The following is a 19,056-nucleotide window of genomic DNA, read 5'->3' on the forward strand; positions in this document are numbered from 1 at the left end:
ATGGCATAAGGCCAAAGTTTCTAATTTGCAATAAAGTCTAAGTTTAGAAATCACAAGCAAAGAAGTTTTTGAAAGGGGGGAGAGATTGGAAATTTAAGAAATGGGAGGAGATGAAGAGACTAATCCTAAGCAAAGTTTAAAAGTTAAGAGTTGAAAAGATCTGACCAATGAGATGCAATCCAATAGACACGAATGTCATATAGAAACCCACTTTTCCTTTGGACTTTAAATCAAGCAATATTAATAAGCAAGTAGCAAAATGAAGAGCAAGATATCAAATAAAGATAGCCATATCCAAGCTAGCAACTTCATAGTCTTCTTCTTAATCTTCCCATGTATCAGATGACATACTCCTTGAATGGCTTAGAATAAGGCATTGGACACAGGTTCAAAGTAACATTTGTATCAAGACCATGTAGCAGATGAATATTTGTGGATCCCAATACTTGTATCAGATAAAAGCTCAAATGACAAGAACTTGGTTTCAGAAATGTTGGCATTGGCCAAGTCCTTTTGCATAGGGAATGTTGCCTAATTCTAAGTCCAAAGCTCAGATCAAATCCAACAGTCCACACAAACATTTTTTAGGGTTTTTTTTGTTGTTTATTAGGTATTTTAAGGTCCTAAGACCATAAACACAAATAAGATACACAAACAAATATATACAAACATAATATATGACTCAAGTGAGCAAAGTAAAAATGACATAAACATAAACAAGTTAAATGATATGTAAAATGGAAAATGAAATGGTAAATGGCTTGAATTTAAATTGCATAAAGTAAATGACTTGAAATTAAAAGCAATAATAATAAAATTTAGTCAAATGTTAGTTGATTTGATGTTAGTGATATTTTGCTTTTCAATTATTTAAGTCATTCTTTAGAGAACACTCAACCCTCTATTCATAATCATGGATCCTTGAACCAAGACATCTTCCAAAGGAAGGAAAAAAAGCCAGGTTTCCACACAATACCATGAAAGGGAGGAGACTTACAATCTCACTTACTAGAATGCTATGTCTTTGGATCAAAATTTAGCGCTATGTTAAGCAATCATAATTGGACTTATGTAGAAGCCACAACTATCTGAGGCCGAGCAATATAAATTTTGGTGTTAATGTATGTTAGAGATATGGTATAATGGACCATACTCCTAAAACATACCACACACAAAAAAAAAATGGTCAAAGGATGGACCTAATCTTATCCATACTTGTATTGGTTCATCTAACACAAAGTTATTGATGAACCAATTAGTCTTAGGATATTGAGACTTCATTGGTTAATGAGAGGAATGTGATAGAATGGGATTGAAGATGAAGAGGGAGGGGAAGTGAGACAAATACAAATTGGTCATGGGAGGAATTTTATCAAATTAAAATCATTCATTCATTTTGGGAGATGAAATGTACATTTCATCAATCCCCTAAATCCAATGATTTTAATCCAACAAAAGTCAAATCAACCTTGACCAAGGCCCAAACACATAGTCAAACTTCACAAGTCAATAAAAATGGCTCAACCTAATTTCTACATAATTTACCAATTAAAAATCAAATTAAAATGCATTTAAATTAAATTATGTTTGATCAAAAACCTAAAACCTCTTCAAAACACCAAATAAATGGCCAAGAGATTTATCATAGGTTAAACAAGGTCAAAGGACCTTGGACAAAAAAAATCATAATTTTTGAAAAGTCAGAAGTATTTTTAAACAATTAAAAATATGCACAAAAACAATTAATTTATGAAAAATATCAAAATTAATCCAAAAAATAATTTTAATTCAAAAAATGAAAGAGGAAAGTATTTGAATTTTTTTAGTGAAAGTCCCGTATTTTTTGGATTTAAAATGAAATTAATATGAATTAATTAAAAATAATGGATTAAATGAAATTTTTAGAAATTCAAAAAAATGAGAGCCATATGATCTCCCTCATTAATTGAGGTGGCAGATCAGATGGATGGAAACACGCGTTCCACATGTGCTTCAGTTAACTGTCCCACACATGTGGTAATCAAAAGCAACGCACAAGATTAAAATAATTCAGTTGGATCCTATGGTTGAGATGCATGACAACACATCACCGGAGCTAGGGCTCCGGTCTTCTTCTCCGGTGGACCTCACTGGACTGGTCCACCATCAACCATCACCAAAATAAAAAACAAAGACATGGATATAAAGAAAAAATGCTCATGAGCTCGAATTTGGCCTCAATTTTGTCCAATTCCAAGTATATAAAAAGATACAGGGATTTGAATTTTGAGGATCATGAACTGAGTTGCTTCGATTTGACCTCAAAGCAACTCAATCTTCTTGCCTACATTGATAGGACTTTAGACAACCAAAAATCAACAAGAATGGTGGAGAATTGAGGGAGAATCTAAGAGATGAAAATTTTGAAAAATCACCTTCAATGGAGCTTCAGATTGGCATGATCTTGCTTTCAATTATGCTTGGCCTTGCTTCAGATGCTTGATAGAAGTCAAATGGACCAAGGAAATGGATGGACTCTTGGAGTTTCAATCTCAAAACAGATGGAGAATTGAAACTCGATTTTCAAAGAAAATCCTCAAGTTTATCCTTCAATGGTGAGGGTTTGAGGTTGCAGGTCCAAAGCTTGGGCATCAGGTCCTTAATTATGAGCAATGAGGGTCTTATTTATAGGACATGAGATTGATTTCCACACACTTCCAATTTTGGCAAAATTTGAAATTCTCCCTTGCATGGATGCATGGGCGTGTACTAGGCCCATGAGATGATATGATCTGATCCAAAATTCAATGTGCATCATGCTGAAATCATGTTAGAAGTCCATGCAAATGTGTATGAAAAATGGAAGTTGAAATTATCCAAATGATCCTTTAACTTACACCCATCATACAAAAGTCCCTCATTCTTTGGCCAAATGAGATGATTTTAGACTTTTTAGAAAGGTAAGATCAAGGGGAACAACTTTCATGTTGAACCCTTTTTCATTTGAAGCTTGGACCATGATGAATTTTGAGGTGGAAGTTTGGGAAATCAAACATATTTGAAAATTTTCTAAGTCCCAAGTCAAATGTTCACTTCTTCCACCTTGAATAACTTTTTCTATGGACTTCAAATGAGAAACGTTCCTTCATCAAAGTTGTAGCTTTTTCAAACCTATTAAATTTGGTCATAAATTGGACCTCATTTAGATTTTTCATGAAGGAGTTATACATTTTAGAAGTTGAGGAAAATCACTTGTTCAATGGTATTGGCCCAAAATGACTTATAATGTTTTCTCTTGGCACATGCATTTGAAAGTTGAATTTGCACTTCCTCCAAACATAAAATTTGAAGTAGACATATTGAATTTGATCATTAAATTTTAATGTCTTTCATCTCATAAACATTGAGCAAGTTATGGTCTTGGGAAGTTGACCTCTAAACTAGGGTTCTGACAAAATGATCGATAATCTTTCACCATCAAAAATGACTTTCCAAGCAAAAATAGCTCTTGACCTAAACATGAAAGTTGTTTGTAATGTCATTTTGAGAAACTATGATCTTGGAATAATTTTCATATGACAAACATTGTAGGAGATAGGGTCTAGGGAACCCCAATTTTGACTAGTTGACTTTCTCTGGTCAACCACCATGAACCACCTTGCTAGCTTGACATTATTTTGACTTTTGGGACTCATGGAGGATCATATATGCATAAGATAATGTGATGTAAAGTATCCATTGAAATACTTGATCAATTGTTGAAGAAACTCGTTGAAGAAGTCACATAAGATACCCAGATGAATTAGGGTTTCCAAGGTAAACCAACTCCAAACTCTTGATGATTTCTTAATCAAAATAATATGTGAAGATCATGGGGATCCATATATGATGCTTAGAGCCAATATAAACCAATTCTTGATTGTGTTCCTTGCATTGAGGGTCTCAAACCCTAGATATGAGCTTGATAGAGCATAGGTGAGCATACACACTACCTACAAAAGCAACAAACTATACATTGACATATTTTTGGTATTTTGGTTAGTAAATAAAGAAAAGTGAAGTATGATACAATCAAATGTGCTTGGTGATCTCTCCCAATGCAAACCCAATTAATGAGGGGTAAGGAGGATGCCAAGGTGTGATCCCAATGCTAATGCATATGATGAGATATCATGAGGGATCTTAGGGTCAAAATTGGTGTCTTACAACATGATATAATCGAGATATTCCAACAAGGGAATGATACCTCAATCATATCTAAGATTCTTCGAGGATACTAGAGTAGTACCTAAAAATAAATGAGATTCTTCATATCAATTAAGAAGTATCTCGAACAGAGAAACGAGATTCTTCATATCAATGAAACAATATCTCAAATAGATAAATGAGATTCTTCAGATAAATGAAGCAGTATCTCAATCGGATAAACGAGATTCTCCTAATCAATAAAGCAACATCTTACATGATATTATTAAGATATTCCAACATGGGGAATGATACCTTAATTGAATCTAAGACTCTTCGAGGATACTAGAGCAGTATCTCTAAAAACAAATGAGACTCTTCAGATAAATGAAGCAGGATCTCAAACAGATAAATGAGATTCTTCAGATAAATGAAGCAGTACCTCAAACAGATAAATGAGATTCTTAAGATAAATGAAGCAATATCTCAAACAGAAATGAGATTCTTCATATAAACGAAGCAGTATCTCAAATAGATAAATGAGATTCTTCAGATAAATGAAGCAGTATCTCAAACAGATAAATGAGATTCTTCAAATAAATGAAGCAGTATCTCAAACAGAAATGAGATTCTACAGATAAACGAAGCAGTATCTCAAATAGATAAATGAGATTCTTCAAATGAAGCAGTATCTCAAACAGAAATGAAATTCTTCAGATAAGCGAAGCAGTATCTCAAACAGATAAATGAGATTCTCTGAATCAAAGAAGCATCATCTTATATGATCTAGTCAAGATATTCCAACAGCGGGAATGATACCTTAATTGAATCTAAGACTCTTCGAGGATACTAGAGCAGTATCTCTAAAATAAATGAGACTATTCAAATTGATGAAGCAGTATCTCAACAGATAAATGAGATTCTCCGAATCAATGAAGCAACATCTTACATGATATAATTAAGATATTCCAACATGGGGAATGATACTTTAATTTAATCTAAGACTCTTCGAGGATACTAGAGAAGTATCTCTAAGAACAAATGAGATTCTTCAAATAAATGAAGCATTATCTCAAATATTCATCTGTTGGGGGAAATAGTTCAGAAAATACTCCTTTTGGAGGAGATTTACTAGAAATGCTCTGCAGGGGAAAAGCTCATAAGAGACTTTTTAGGGTAACCTCTGCTTGGGGAGAAATGATAGCAAAGATGCTGGGGAATATCGTTATTAACCATAAAGTTTGAAGAATTACTTGCTGGGAAATAATTCCACGAGCACATGCAAAGTAATAACTCCATCGGCTTAAATGAGGAATGTCTGGGGTACATATGATTGACCTGGATCCTGATATTTTGGTGTGATTTTTGTATGATGCTCCATTTTGGATGGAAGTACCATGCATGGAAAGATGCATGAAATGTACGCAAGTATGTAATTGCCAGGGATATTTAGGGTTGCATGTAAGGATGCGAATGATTTTTTATTTTATTTTGTATAAGGCTATGCATAAATATGCTGATGATTGATATGATTGTTTTTGATGAATTTTCCTACTTTGGCAGGAAAATAATGCATGAACTGATGCATGTGATGTATATGGGAATGCAACTGGGTACTTGGATTTTTCGTAGGGCTTTACTTTTTATTGCCAATGGAATTGGACTTTGAAGGTGAACTGCCAAGTGAGAACTGGTGAAAAAGATTGAACTGCCAGATGAGAACAGAACTTGAAGGATATGTTACCAAACTAGAACTGGTGAAAATAATTGAAATTTCAGACGGGAATGACTTTGTTTTTGTTTGTCAAATAGGAACTGACTTTTAAAGTAGGCTATCAGACGAGGACTGGTTACAAAAAATAGACTACCAGACGGGAACTGGTATCTAAATAGGTGACTTACTAGACGAGAACCGGTATTAAGAGATAATTTACCGAAAGAGAAATGGTATTTCGTAAATGATTTGTCGTACTGACTTTTGAAATAGTTTGACAGACGAGAACTGGACATTGAAATAAGTTGCCAAACGAGAACTGGACTTTGAAATAAATTTCCAGACGGGAACTGGACTATGAAATAAATTGCCAGACGGGAACTGGATTTTGAAATAAATTTCCAAACGGGAACTGGGCTTTGAAATAAATTGCCAGACGGGAACTGGACTTTGAAATAAATTACCAGACGAGAACTGGACTTTGTAATAAATTTCCATACGGGAACTGGGCTTTTAAATGAACTGGCAAATGAGAATTGAACTTTGGAAATGGTTTGCCAGACGGGAATTGGGCTTTGAAATAAATTGCCAGACGAGAACTGGACTTTGAAAAGGTTTGTCAGACGGGAACTGAGCTTTAAAATAAAATGCCAAACGAGAATTGGACTTTGAAATAAATTTCCATACGAGAACTGGACTTTGAAAAGGTTTGCCATACGGGAAATGGACTTTGAATTGCCAAGCGATGTTGGGATTCGATGTTAAATCTTGTGTTTACAAGGCTTTTTGATGTCAGGTTCAATGTTATGGGGTTAGGCTTGATAAATGATATGATATAAATGGTTTTATGCTAGAGCAAAGCGACATGACTAATGCATGATGATGATTTATGCAATGATTTGAAGGTTTAAAAAAAATCTCCTATGGTACTGGAAAAGAAGGTTCTTTGCAGCAAGGCTTCTGTCTGTCAAATGATTATTTAATGGGGTGATAGCATGATTCGTTGATACTCATCTTGAACTCTGCAGTTGATAACATACGGCAAAGCTTTTGTATGAATAACTTGAAAACATGGAGAGGACTTGATCCTATGTGGGCTCATCTTGCCCCAGTTTGTTGGGTCTTTACAAAATGTTTACCTCGAAAGGATTTTGAAAGCAATTGTACCATAATTTGGAGACGAATTGCTCTAGAATTTGAAGTCATGAAAGGATTTATCCTTGGTTGACCGACTCTTTGAGTGGTTGACTTTACTATACTCTTGAGGTAGCTTGCCCCGGTATGAGCATTGAAGCAACTTAACTCACCCTGACTGAACATTGAAGGGGTTTGCCCCTGGCCAACAGAACCTTTAGGTGATCTTCCCCTGGTTAATAGAGTCCTGAGATGATTTTCTCTGGATCAAATGATTCTTTGAAATGATTTGCACCCTTATTAACAGATGTTGGAGACTGTTTAAGACTGACCAGTTCTTGGAGTAATCTTCATATGATCAACTTGATGTTTTGGGTGGCATGCCCCTGGTTCATGGGTTTTTAGGTAGTCTTGATTATGGTAAATGATCAAGTTTCTCTGATTTCTCTTTGTTGAAATTTCCATGATGTAAAATGATGAATTACAAATAAAATTGTTTATTCAGAAATGGTAATTTTAATGCGATACTCATGCGGGTTTTGAAAAAAATCATTTATTGGAATGATGTGATAGTGTGTGGCGAGTGGACCATTAGTCCAAACGCAATGGTGATTTAGCAATTTAAAGTGTGAAAGACACAGTGAGAATAATGACATCGATGTTGAAGATTAGCAAATCTTTAGGAGTCAGTTTACACAAACTTCATGTAGTATGCTTTCAGAATAAGCCTTGCTTCAATTAGGTCTTTTATGGGTTGTAACGTGGTATGGTTCACGGTTATCGAAACAAAGGATATGAGGCTCAAAATTGTTTTTGTACCCACCTTTCCTCTTGATAAACTCCAATCCTATGCTCAGTTAATTCAACATACATATTCGTCTTTTAAGAGACTTTTGAAGGTGTAAGGATAAGGATGGTGATTCAGAGTCTCTTGAAATGGCATCCACCTTATTTCGTTTTTGGATGTCGGTGACCCCTTGATTTTGGTATAATGGTCACTAAATCTTGTTTTGTTTTTGCTGAGGATTTGATTACCTCCTTTGCTTTTAATTTTATTGATCCCTAACTTTTGCTTGGACTGCTTTTGAAACCTTTAGTCCATCGAGATTGCCCTAATTATTTCCTAAGTCGCCTCTTTGGATGTTCAACTTAGCGGGCTTTTCTTTTCTTTGATTTTTTTTGATAGGTTGTGACTGTCAAGTCAATGGTCATTGAAGAACAACTAACATAAATTTTGGATTTTGTATGGTGCTTTTGACACTTCAAGATGGGTGCGAAGAATATCAAGGTTGATCCCCATATGGGATGTTTCATCTTGTAATTCAAGTGCGTAGTTAGATTAACTGAACACTGCCCTACCCCAGGTTAAACATAAGGGTTTGTATATCCAAAAGAAACACCTACTTCTAGGCTCGAAGTGGTTAACTATGGATTAACTCCTTATCTCTCCAGTGTTTAGGGATTTGAAACAATGTATGTATATCACCAGTAGGATCTTATCTGAAAGCATATAGTCAGCAATTATGGGTATTTATATTTCGTCATCCTCCCTTCAATCTTTGCTAAAACAACAGTTATGATAAAGAAAAGTGAATGGGAGAAACACGAATGTATTTTGTTTTTGTTTTTGATATAAGAGAAGAAAAATGAGTGAATGCGAGATAACTAATTTAAAACATGTGTCATTACTTCATTAATATTACCATTAAAGACAACAAAATTCAAAAATAAGTAGCATTTAATCAACAAAGAAATTACAAATGCAATGATAAAAATGTCCAAAGATTGCCAATGTTGAGGATGTCTTTTTGCATGAACCATTGGCTCTTAGAAGGAACTCCATGAAGTCTTAAAACTCATTTGGGCGAGAGGTTGGCATGCACCAATAGGCTTCCTTCTAAAAAGGATATGTATCTTTTGTCAATCAATTGTTGAACCTTGGCTTTGAAAGCGTTGCAGTCTTTGGTTGAGTGCCCTATTGATCCAGCATGATATCCACATTGCACATTGGGATCATACCCAAGTGGGAAAGGTTTCGGCAATGGCCTGAGAGACTTGGGCTTCACCAGCGAGCTTTGAATCAGATATGGCAGAAGTTGACTGTATGACATAGGGATTGGACCGAGAGGAGCATTCCTTCTTTCTAGATTGTTTTGAGACTTATGCTGGTTCAGATGCTGATTCTGATATCCTTGACCATGAGATCTTTGATTTGTATGAAGAGCAGTCTATGGTTGCTTGAACGATGCTCTAGTCATTGCTGGTTGCCTTATGACTGTATTGGTTTCATCCTCTTCTTCCTTTTGGGAATTGCTGAGGGATTCTTTCTCGCTAGCTTGGCTGCTTTAGGCGCCTTGGATTCTTCCGCTTTTTAGGGCACTCTCGATGCATTCTCCAATCGTCACTAAGTGGGTGAAGTCTGATGACGCATTTCCTACCATTCTTTCAAAGTAAGGACTCTGCAAGGTATCCATAAACAAGTCAACCAACTCCTTATCCAAGAGTGGTGGTTGCACTTGGGCTTCCAATTCTCTCCATCGTTGTGCATATCCTTTGAAAGATTCGTTGTTCTTTTGGGATAAGCTTTGCAGCTTCCTTCGTTCTGGAGCCATGTCCAAGTTGTAGCTGTACTACTTCAAAAAAGCATTGGCTAAGTCTTCCCATGATTGAATATGGCTTCTTTTCAACTTTGCATACCAGCTCAACGATGCTCCAATTAAATGTCCTGAAAATAGTGAATCATCAGCTTGTCATCGTGAGTATCTGATGCCATTTTTCGGAAGAACATCACCAAATGGTGCTTTGGCCAACTATCCTCTTTGTACTTCTCAAAGTTGGGTAATTTGAATTTCGGGGGGATTACTAGGCCTGGTACTAAGCACATATTGTGCCTAAGATTGTCATTCACATCCATTGCTCGGACTCTCTCCTCAAGGGCATGAAACCTTTCATCATCAGGATTGGTCAATGGCATCAACCGGGGTTGAGTAGGAATGTTCACTTGTGGAGGATCATAGTTAGACAGAGGATCATACATTGGTTTGGTAATTACGGTAAAGCCTGATGAGGAACCAACATTCTCTGTGACACCATGTTGAAAATTGTTCTTTGACTGGGCTATCCTAGCTTCCAACATCTGGTCTATCTTGCCTTTCATGTTGTTCATATCCATTTTCAGCTCAACTTGATTATGTTCCCAGTGCTTCCTTGTCTTTTAACAGCTCTCAAGGGTTCAAAACGAGTGTCAGGAAATCAGCCTGCTGGTAATTGGCAAAAGGACGGATGAGTTTTTTTGTATTTGGAAAATGATATGCATGCATGCAAATGCATGAAATATGATACAATGTTCAGGATCACAGGAATAAGTAAGTTTATAGGTTAATTAACGGAATAACAAGTAAATAACTGGTATCTCTAGTTAATGGGACCCCATAGGTAGGCTCTACAGTTGGTAGGTTCCTAGAGTCATGGATCCTTCCTGAGAACGTCACTGCCGTGACGAAGGCTCATCGGATAATAATACCCTCAGATGATCTCGTCTAGGTGAGGTTTTCGTGTTGTCCCAACAAGGAAAGCTCCTTGTGGGCTTCTACTACACAACCATCGAGTCCAAGGTTCTCAGAGTCATAAATCGAGGTTGGAAATATTACTGTTAGGTAATAATACGTCTAAGGGATCTCATCTGATTGGGGCATCCGTATCAACCCAACAAGTCTGAAGCCTCGTAGTTTAATACTACACAACCACCCTGGATGGAACGGGTTAGAAGGTCCCTAGAGTCACTGATCCAACTTGAAAACACCATCGTTGTGACGAAGGCTCATCGGAAAATGATATCTCAAGAGAATCTACTCTAGGCGGGGTCTTCGTATTGTCCCAATCAGGAAGGCTCCTTGAGGGCCTCTACTAGACAACCACCAACTTAATCCTATGGTTTTTTCTCATACTCGGGTAGAGAGTCTATCTCACAAAGTGCCAATAATCAGAGAGCCCCCAATAGCAAAATAAGAATCAATAAATAAAGCACAAAATAACAATAATAATAACATAATAAAGATGACAAACAACAAGGTTAACATTCAAACGGAATTTGAACTAAGTTAGGATTGACTCTCTCTTACTTGGAGCAAATCCTCAGCAGAGTCGCCATCTGTCGCATCTCAAAAAATACGATCCCTCGTGATGGTCGCGAAAAAAATTAGTTCGAAAAGAGTCGCCACCAAACTTTATTTATCCCAATGAAGGAATAGGAAAATATCGATAAAACCTTTAAAAAATAGAATAATGGTCGTCGCATCCATATTCGGGTTCGGGAGTCGATTACGCAAGGGGAAGGTATTAGCACCTCTCACGTCCGTTGTACTCAACGGAAACCTTTTAGTTTAATTTGCAATTTGACTGTTAACTTGTGTTGTCTATTTTCTTCAAGTGATAGAAATATTGAAAAGAGAGATGGATGGAAACCTCAGAAGGGGGAATAGGGAGGTTGTTTATTAGTGTGCTCGCGAAGATCTAGCAATCTCGTGCCTACGTATCCTTATAGTGCAGTAAGGAAATAAGAGCATTTGTAGTTCGGGGAACTACGGTTGGTTGGTGTCTTTTAGTGAACAACTATTTAGATCGTGCTCTAAAGGCTAAACGCTGGCTTGTTTACTCTCGACAGAGGCTTAAGCACTAGTTTGTTTTGCACATTAGAAAGGATTAAACGGTGTTCTTTCTGAAAATAATTTTGATCACACGAGGGTGACAAGTTGAGTTAATATATTGAATGTTTTGTTAGATTGGTTTCGATCGCACGTGGGCGAGAAAAAGATAAACTTGATGTGTTAAGATATTTTGTTGGAGGACGATTACTCGAATAGTCGAGTAAGACAACTCGTATCCAAATAGTCAAGGAGAGGAATCGAAGGCTCTAGACCATCTCCCTTTTCATCCTTAATTGTAAAAGGACTTGATAATAGTTAAGGTGTTTTGAATGGATGATGAATAATCAGATAGTTGAGTAAGACAACTCGTATCCTAATAGTCGAGGAGAGGAATCAAAGGCTCTAGACCATCTCCCTTTTCATCCTTAATTGTAAAAGGATTTGATAATAGTTAAGGTGTTTTGAATGGATGACGAATACTCGGATAGTCGAGTAAGGCAACTCGTATCCTAATAGTCGAGGAGAGGAATTGAAGGCTCTAGACCATCTCCCTTTTCATCCTTAATTGATTATGAAAATAAGTTTGTGTATGGTTGGTATATTTTAGATAAACAACAAATACTTGAATGACTCAGTAAGGGAACTCATAGCCAAGTATTTGAGGAGAAGAATCGAAGGCTCAAGACCATCTCCCTTTTCGTTTAGTTTATTATGAAAATGATTGATTTATTTGGTTTAGAAGGTTTTAAGAGAAATGATGATTGTTTGACTAACTGAGTAAGGGAACTCGTATTCAAACAATTGAGGAGAGGAGTTGAAGGCTCAAAACCATCCCCATTTTCATCTCTAAATTAAATGGTATTTAATTGCGATGAGGTATTTTAATTTGATAAAAATACTCGATGTTGGATTGAGGTTTGAAATTGCGTTTGCGGATAACTTATATTATATTTAGTGAATCAATCATCTAATCGATTAACTAATAACCGAATAGGTCTCATTGTAAGAAAGTCCAAGAGTAAGCTATGTGAGGTTGATGGCGATGCTAAAAGCGATCGACTTACAAAGGTATGAAAAATGGGGGCTCGATATTGAATAGAGAATTATATGATATTTTTTGAAGTTGGTTTGACATGGTTTGAAACCTAATCAATTTTTAATAACAAGACCTTTCAAAACAAAAATTATGCAATACTAATTCAAAATTAAAACCATTTTCTAAATTGGAAAAAAATAATATAAAAGTCAGCCCCTATCCAAGAACAGAGCATACACCCCTAGTCTCGAAAAGTAAACTCATGCAATAAAATTAGAGAACACTGTAGTCGTAGATGGGACAACATTTTAACCATAAAAACTGAGTATCTTCAAAATAAATATTGGATTTACAAAACTTTTACATAAAAGTACAAGATAAATAATGATTATGAAGAAGTACTCATACTATACTATGAAAATGACACTATAAATCAATATTCATTTAAGCTAACACTAAACTCATATTATAAATTAGACAAATGTGAAAACTCAATATCTACCAATTACATAAGTGAATATGATTTAATAATATATAAAAGTTTAGTTCATAATTAATTATCTAATTATCTCTTGCTTTATTGAAAAAATTAAATAATTAGATAATTAATTTTTACCTTTAGTAATTTAAATTAAACTATCAATTAATTAAGTTATAGTAAAAAATTTAATTAATTAATCATAATCAAAATCAATTAAGAAATCAATTAATAACGAAGAAAAACATGAGATTCTCATTTTACATGCTTAGAACATAAATTATATACTAAACTATTTGTAAATCTACTAAACCAAAAACCAGTAAATGTTAGATCAAATTTCAAGCACCTTTATTTTGGTCATTTCATCATTGAAATATTTTCTAATTTTACCATTGCAAAAAGCACACATTTATTCTAGTAGTACAATAGAAATAAAGCAAAACTCTAAAGAATATCAATAGGCTAGTTGAACAACTTACTCTGCTCCCACCATATGCTGCTAATGTCATGTTTGAATCAACAATCTGAGAAAGAAGCTTAAACCAAGAGATAGCTTCCTTTTATTTTCTCTTTTCTTTAGAATTCACTCAATATCTCTCTTTTTCACTTTAAAGCATAAATGGAAAATATTACCTCATATCCCGTAAAACTTCGACGTCAATGGAGGAAGTCGTAGCCGCAAAAGGGGTTGTGATTTTACGGATCAATGAAGGGTTGAGCAGCGCGGATCCGGTAACGATTCGGTCGGTGAAGGATGGTGTCACGGAACAGGTCCGAGCGGCGTGAAACTTGGACGATAAACGACCGGTAGTGATGTCGCGTGCGGCTTTCTGGTTGCGTTCGACTTCACTCTCCTTTGTCGATTTCCATTTGTTTGTTGAATCTAATGTGTTTGGACTCCTTCTCTTTTTCTTGTTCGGACTTGATATGAGATTGATAGTTGTTGTGTGATGGTGATGTATGGTGAGTTGAATATAGTTTTATGAGGAGTTTTCTGGTTCAGTATGATGATGGAGTAGAATGAGAAAAGTAGTTTTGTGTTGTTGTGGCATGGTGGTCTGAGCAGGTTAGTATTTAAGGAAGAAGACGGTTATAGTGCAGCGTATTGAAAGTTTTTCACTTTCGATGGTGGTCTTTGGTTTTATGTACCTATTCTCCTCTTTTAATTGGAAAAGAAAAAAAATCATTTTACAAGAGAGAGAGAGAGAGAGAGAGAGTACTTTTGTGGTGAAGAAAAGATCCGTTGGAAGTGGAGAGCCTCCTCCTATCTATGCGTGACAGCTGTGTTTATGAGTGTCTTCAAGGAGTGGGATGTGTGGCACCGGTTGGAAATATCTATCATTTTATTTTGTTATTTCTATTATTGAATATTAGGAATGACTTTTAGCAAAAGAAAATTTTTAAAAATCTTTAAAAAACCTAAACTATATACTCACTTAATTTTAAATAAATTTATTGGTTATTTTGATTAAATAATAAAAATAAACCGATTAACGATGAATAAAAATCGAACGCAAATATACTCGAAAAATTAAATTGAATGCATTAAAATGATCAGTACGAAATAAACTTATTGGAAAAATACAGTGTTTCTTTTAATTCTAAAATGAATTTTGACCGGTTAAACAGGCGTAAGCTGATCAAAATGCGACTGAAAAAAGTAGTCGAAAAATATAACGAGCACACCAGGTTAAACTACGTGAACCGTAGATTAATGATACTGACATCTGCAAGCTTGATTTTGAAACTTTTTACCCGCTGATTTTGCACGTTATTGAGGAATGATTTAACCAATTTGTCTGTATATTCAAGAATTTATTCCGACTGATATTTTAGGTATTATTCATGATAAAATGCATGTCATATTATACATATGATGCAAACTGAAATTAAAATCGAATTTATGAAAGTTTTAAAATACCCGGACAAAATTGGGGTATGAGACATTGTAATTTACATTCAAGTATTCATCATCATCATCATAATCATTGTATAAACTCCCCATGCATGTTTATTTATTGTTATTTACTTTGTTGTCATCATATAATTAAAACAATCAAAAAATGATAAAATGATAAGACCAAAAAGATTCAATCCACTCGTAATTAACTTGGACTTAGAGGATCTCATCTTATGACCTTTACTTGGAGGACTTTCCTTATCTTGTGATACTTCTCCTTTGACTTTGTATTTCATCTGTAACGTACATACCTGTTTTAATAATGACATCATGACACTACTCTAGGGAGACATGATTGTAATATCATTATCCTTTGTTAGCTTAGGTCACTTTTGCACACACAAGGCTTTCTCTTGGACTACCTTACAATGAGACCCCTTTACTTTCTTGTTTTGCTACTTTGTATATCCATTACATTACCCAATTTCATAATCAAATGAACAAACCCTTGATTCAACGACATGCAACATTTTCATAATAAAATTCAAAATACATAAAACTATGATTAATATTGTGCGCCACGAGGCTTAAGTGGTGGAGAATGAGTAAGAATGGAACTTTTTTACCCTTACTCTGATTATTTTGGACGCAAGACGCTTGACTTGCTTGTCTAGAATTTTCACCTCCGCCTATAGACTTTAGTGCAAACTAATCACAAACCTTTTTCATAAACCCTTATTCAAGGTAAAAAACAATACAACCCATCAAACCTCATTTTTGTGCCTTAGGGCACCACTCTGAAAACACTTTTCTCAAAGGTAAAATCAATCAACCCACAAACATTTTCTACTCTGAACTATGGAGCTCTGATTCCTCATCACCCGATGAGAGATACGTAGGCACAATGGTCACAATCCTTGGTGAGCACAATAATAAAAAACCTCAGAGTCCCATTATTTCACACTCTTTAGAAAATAAACCAAGAATAAATAGATAAATACGCACATACCAGACAACCTAAATGGCTCTCATGGAGTACCATGGACGTGAAGGATGCTAATACCTTCCCCTTGCGTAACCGACTTCCAATCCCAATCTCGGTTGCGAGACCGATTCTTTATCCTTGCACCTCCTATGTGCATTTCTTTACCCCTGAGGATTTTATCGACTATTTTTCCTCCCCTCTCCCATAGAGGAAATCCAATAAAATTCGGTGGCGACTCTTTTATTTTGCCTTCCTTCTCTTTGGAGTGAAAGCATTCTTTAGTTTAGTCCCCGGTTCTTTGTTATCGCGTTTAACCCCGGTAGAGATAATGCCCACTTGAGGCAAGGCCTTACAGGTAAAATGAAAAGAAATTGGACTCCCAAATAGTGAGAAGCTACTTTATTGGTTATTCTGAAAGATCTAGGGGATACGGATTTTACGATCCCAAATTAAACTCAAATTTTGAGACGAGAACAACCATATTCTTTGAATATATTTATTTTGAGGGGAAGAATCAGGTTAGAGACTTTATTGTAGAGAAAGATTCGGTAACAATTCCGGAACTAATTCATGCAGTTGCTTTTGATCAAGCAAGTATAAAACCTTCACAAGACATTATTGAATTTCCTCTCACTCAAGATGTTTTGGTAATTCATGAAGAAGAAACTCAAAATCCTTAAGAACAAGTGTTATAAGAACCAATACCTTTGCGGAGATCCACTAGAGAAAGGAGAAATGCTATTCTAGATGATTACATAGTCTTTATCCAAGAACATGAGGAAAATAATGGTATGATGGAAAATGATCCAATCAACTTCAGCCAAGTCATGCAGGATTCCAACTCAAAAAAATGGATTGAAGCAATGAAGGAGGAGTATAAGTTCATGCAAGACAACAATGTTTGGAAACTTGTCTGATTACCAGAAAGTGTAAAAACCATTGGTTGCAATGGATTTTTAAGACCTATAGGGATTCTAATGGTAATGTGGAGAGGTATAAGGCTCTTCTTATGGCTAAAGGTTATACTCAAAAGGAAGGGATTGACTTTAAAGAGACTTTTTCTCCGGTTTCATCGAAAGACTCTTTTAGGACAATCATGGATCTTGTTGCACATTATTATTTTGAACTCAATCAAATGGATGTCCAGACAATGTTCCTCAATGACAACGTTGATGAAATGATCTATATGGTGCAACCAGAAAACTTTGTGTCGGAAGACTCAAAGAACATTGTTTTCAAATTGACAAAATCCATTTATGGACTAAAGTATGCATCTCGTCAATGGTACCATAAGTTCCATGAAGTAATTCTCTCATTTCATTTTGAGGTGAATGTTGTTGAAGATTGTGTGTATCACAAATTCGGTGGGAGAAAGTACAAATTCTTGATCTTGTATGTTGATGATATACTGCTTGCCACCAATAATATATGCATGATGCACAAAACCAAGAAATTTATATCAAGAAAATTCGAAATAAAAGATCTTGGTAACACCTCCTTTGTAATAGGAATCCAGATACACCAAGATTGATCTTGAGGTATTCTAGGATTATCGCAAATGAGCTATATAGAAAAGGTACTTACAAAGTTTAGTATGCATGAATGTAAACCAGAGGATACTCCAGTTGCTAAGGGAGACAAATTTAGTCTTAATCAGTGCCTAAAAGGAAACTTAGAAATTCAAGAAATGCAGAAGATTCTTTATGCGTCATCTGTAGGGAGTCTGATGTATGTCCAAGTTTGCACACGTTCGGATATTGCGTTCATAGTTGAGATATTAGAAAGATATTTGAGCAATTCAGGAATGAATAATTTAAAAGCAACCAAAAAGGTTATGAGGTATTTAGAGAGAACAAAAGATTAAATGCTCATATATAGAAGGCCATATCAGTTGGAGATCACTAGATACTTTAACTCAAATTTTGCTGGATGCCAAGATAGTAAAAGATCCACTTCAGACTATATCTACATGTTGGCTAGTGGTGCAATTTCTTGGCGTAATGTCAAACAAACTCTTATAACTTCATCCATCATGGCAGAAAAATTTATAACATGTTTTGAGGCATCCAACCAAGGAATTTGGATGACAAACCTTGTCACTGGGCTACAAATTGTGAAAGAAATTGACATACCACATAAGTTATACTGTAACAATAAATCAACCGTTTTATAATCCAACAACAATAGGAGCTCGATTAAGTCAAAACATATTGAAATTAAGTTCCTAGTTATTAAGAAAAAGGTACAAAGTGGAAAATTTTCCATAGAATACATAGGGGCAAACTCCATGATATCAAATCCTCTTACAAATGGCCTTCCATCCAAGATCTTTCATGAACACGCTGCTAATATGCGTGTTTTACAGTTTGAGGAATCTTTGGTTCAATGAGAGTTTGTCATTTATGAATCTGTATTCTATGTTTAGTATTATGTATGCATACTCCGGTTTTGAATACTTTTGGTTTATAAAGTTTGACATTCAACTATTTATACTTTGTAGAATAAGGTTATTGATTGATCTCATTAAAGAAAAGTAAGACCAATTGAAAATCGACATGTACAGTCCAACTTCATGTGATTTTTATACTACATATTTCATGATGAATCTATGTCATTTAGTTATGTCACTATTAGTGATCATTAACATGTTTTAGTTAAGATTGATATGATACAGATAACTTTTGATTTATATATTGGCATGACTAACATACGAGATAATTTGGATATACTTGAAGTATATAATGACAAATCTTGAGCTCATAAAGTCTAACATGTGTGTAAAGTTACATATGTGATCAATGAGAGATTGTTAGAATTTTGGATCATAAATGTAATATTACATGTGTTAGGGTCATTATTTAATTAGCCAAAACTATAGTGGTCTAATTGATATTAAGTCTCTGGCTAAAAGCATAAATGTCATGAAATGTAAGATTATTATGTAGATACCATAAGTCAATATATAATTTGATAAGTGAACAAATTATAATATTGAA

Source organism: Lathyrus oleraceus, chromosome 5 (assembly GCF_024323335.1).
Source record: "Lathyrus oleraceus cultivar Zhongwan6 chromosome 5, CAAS_Psat_ZW6_1.0, whole genome shotgun sequence".
Taxonomy (NCBI): Eukaryota; Viridiplantae; Streptophyta; class Magnoliopsida; order Fabales; family Fabaceae; genus Lathyrus; species Lathyrus oleraceus.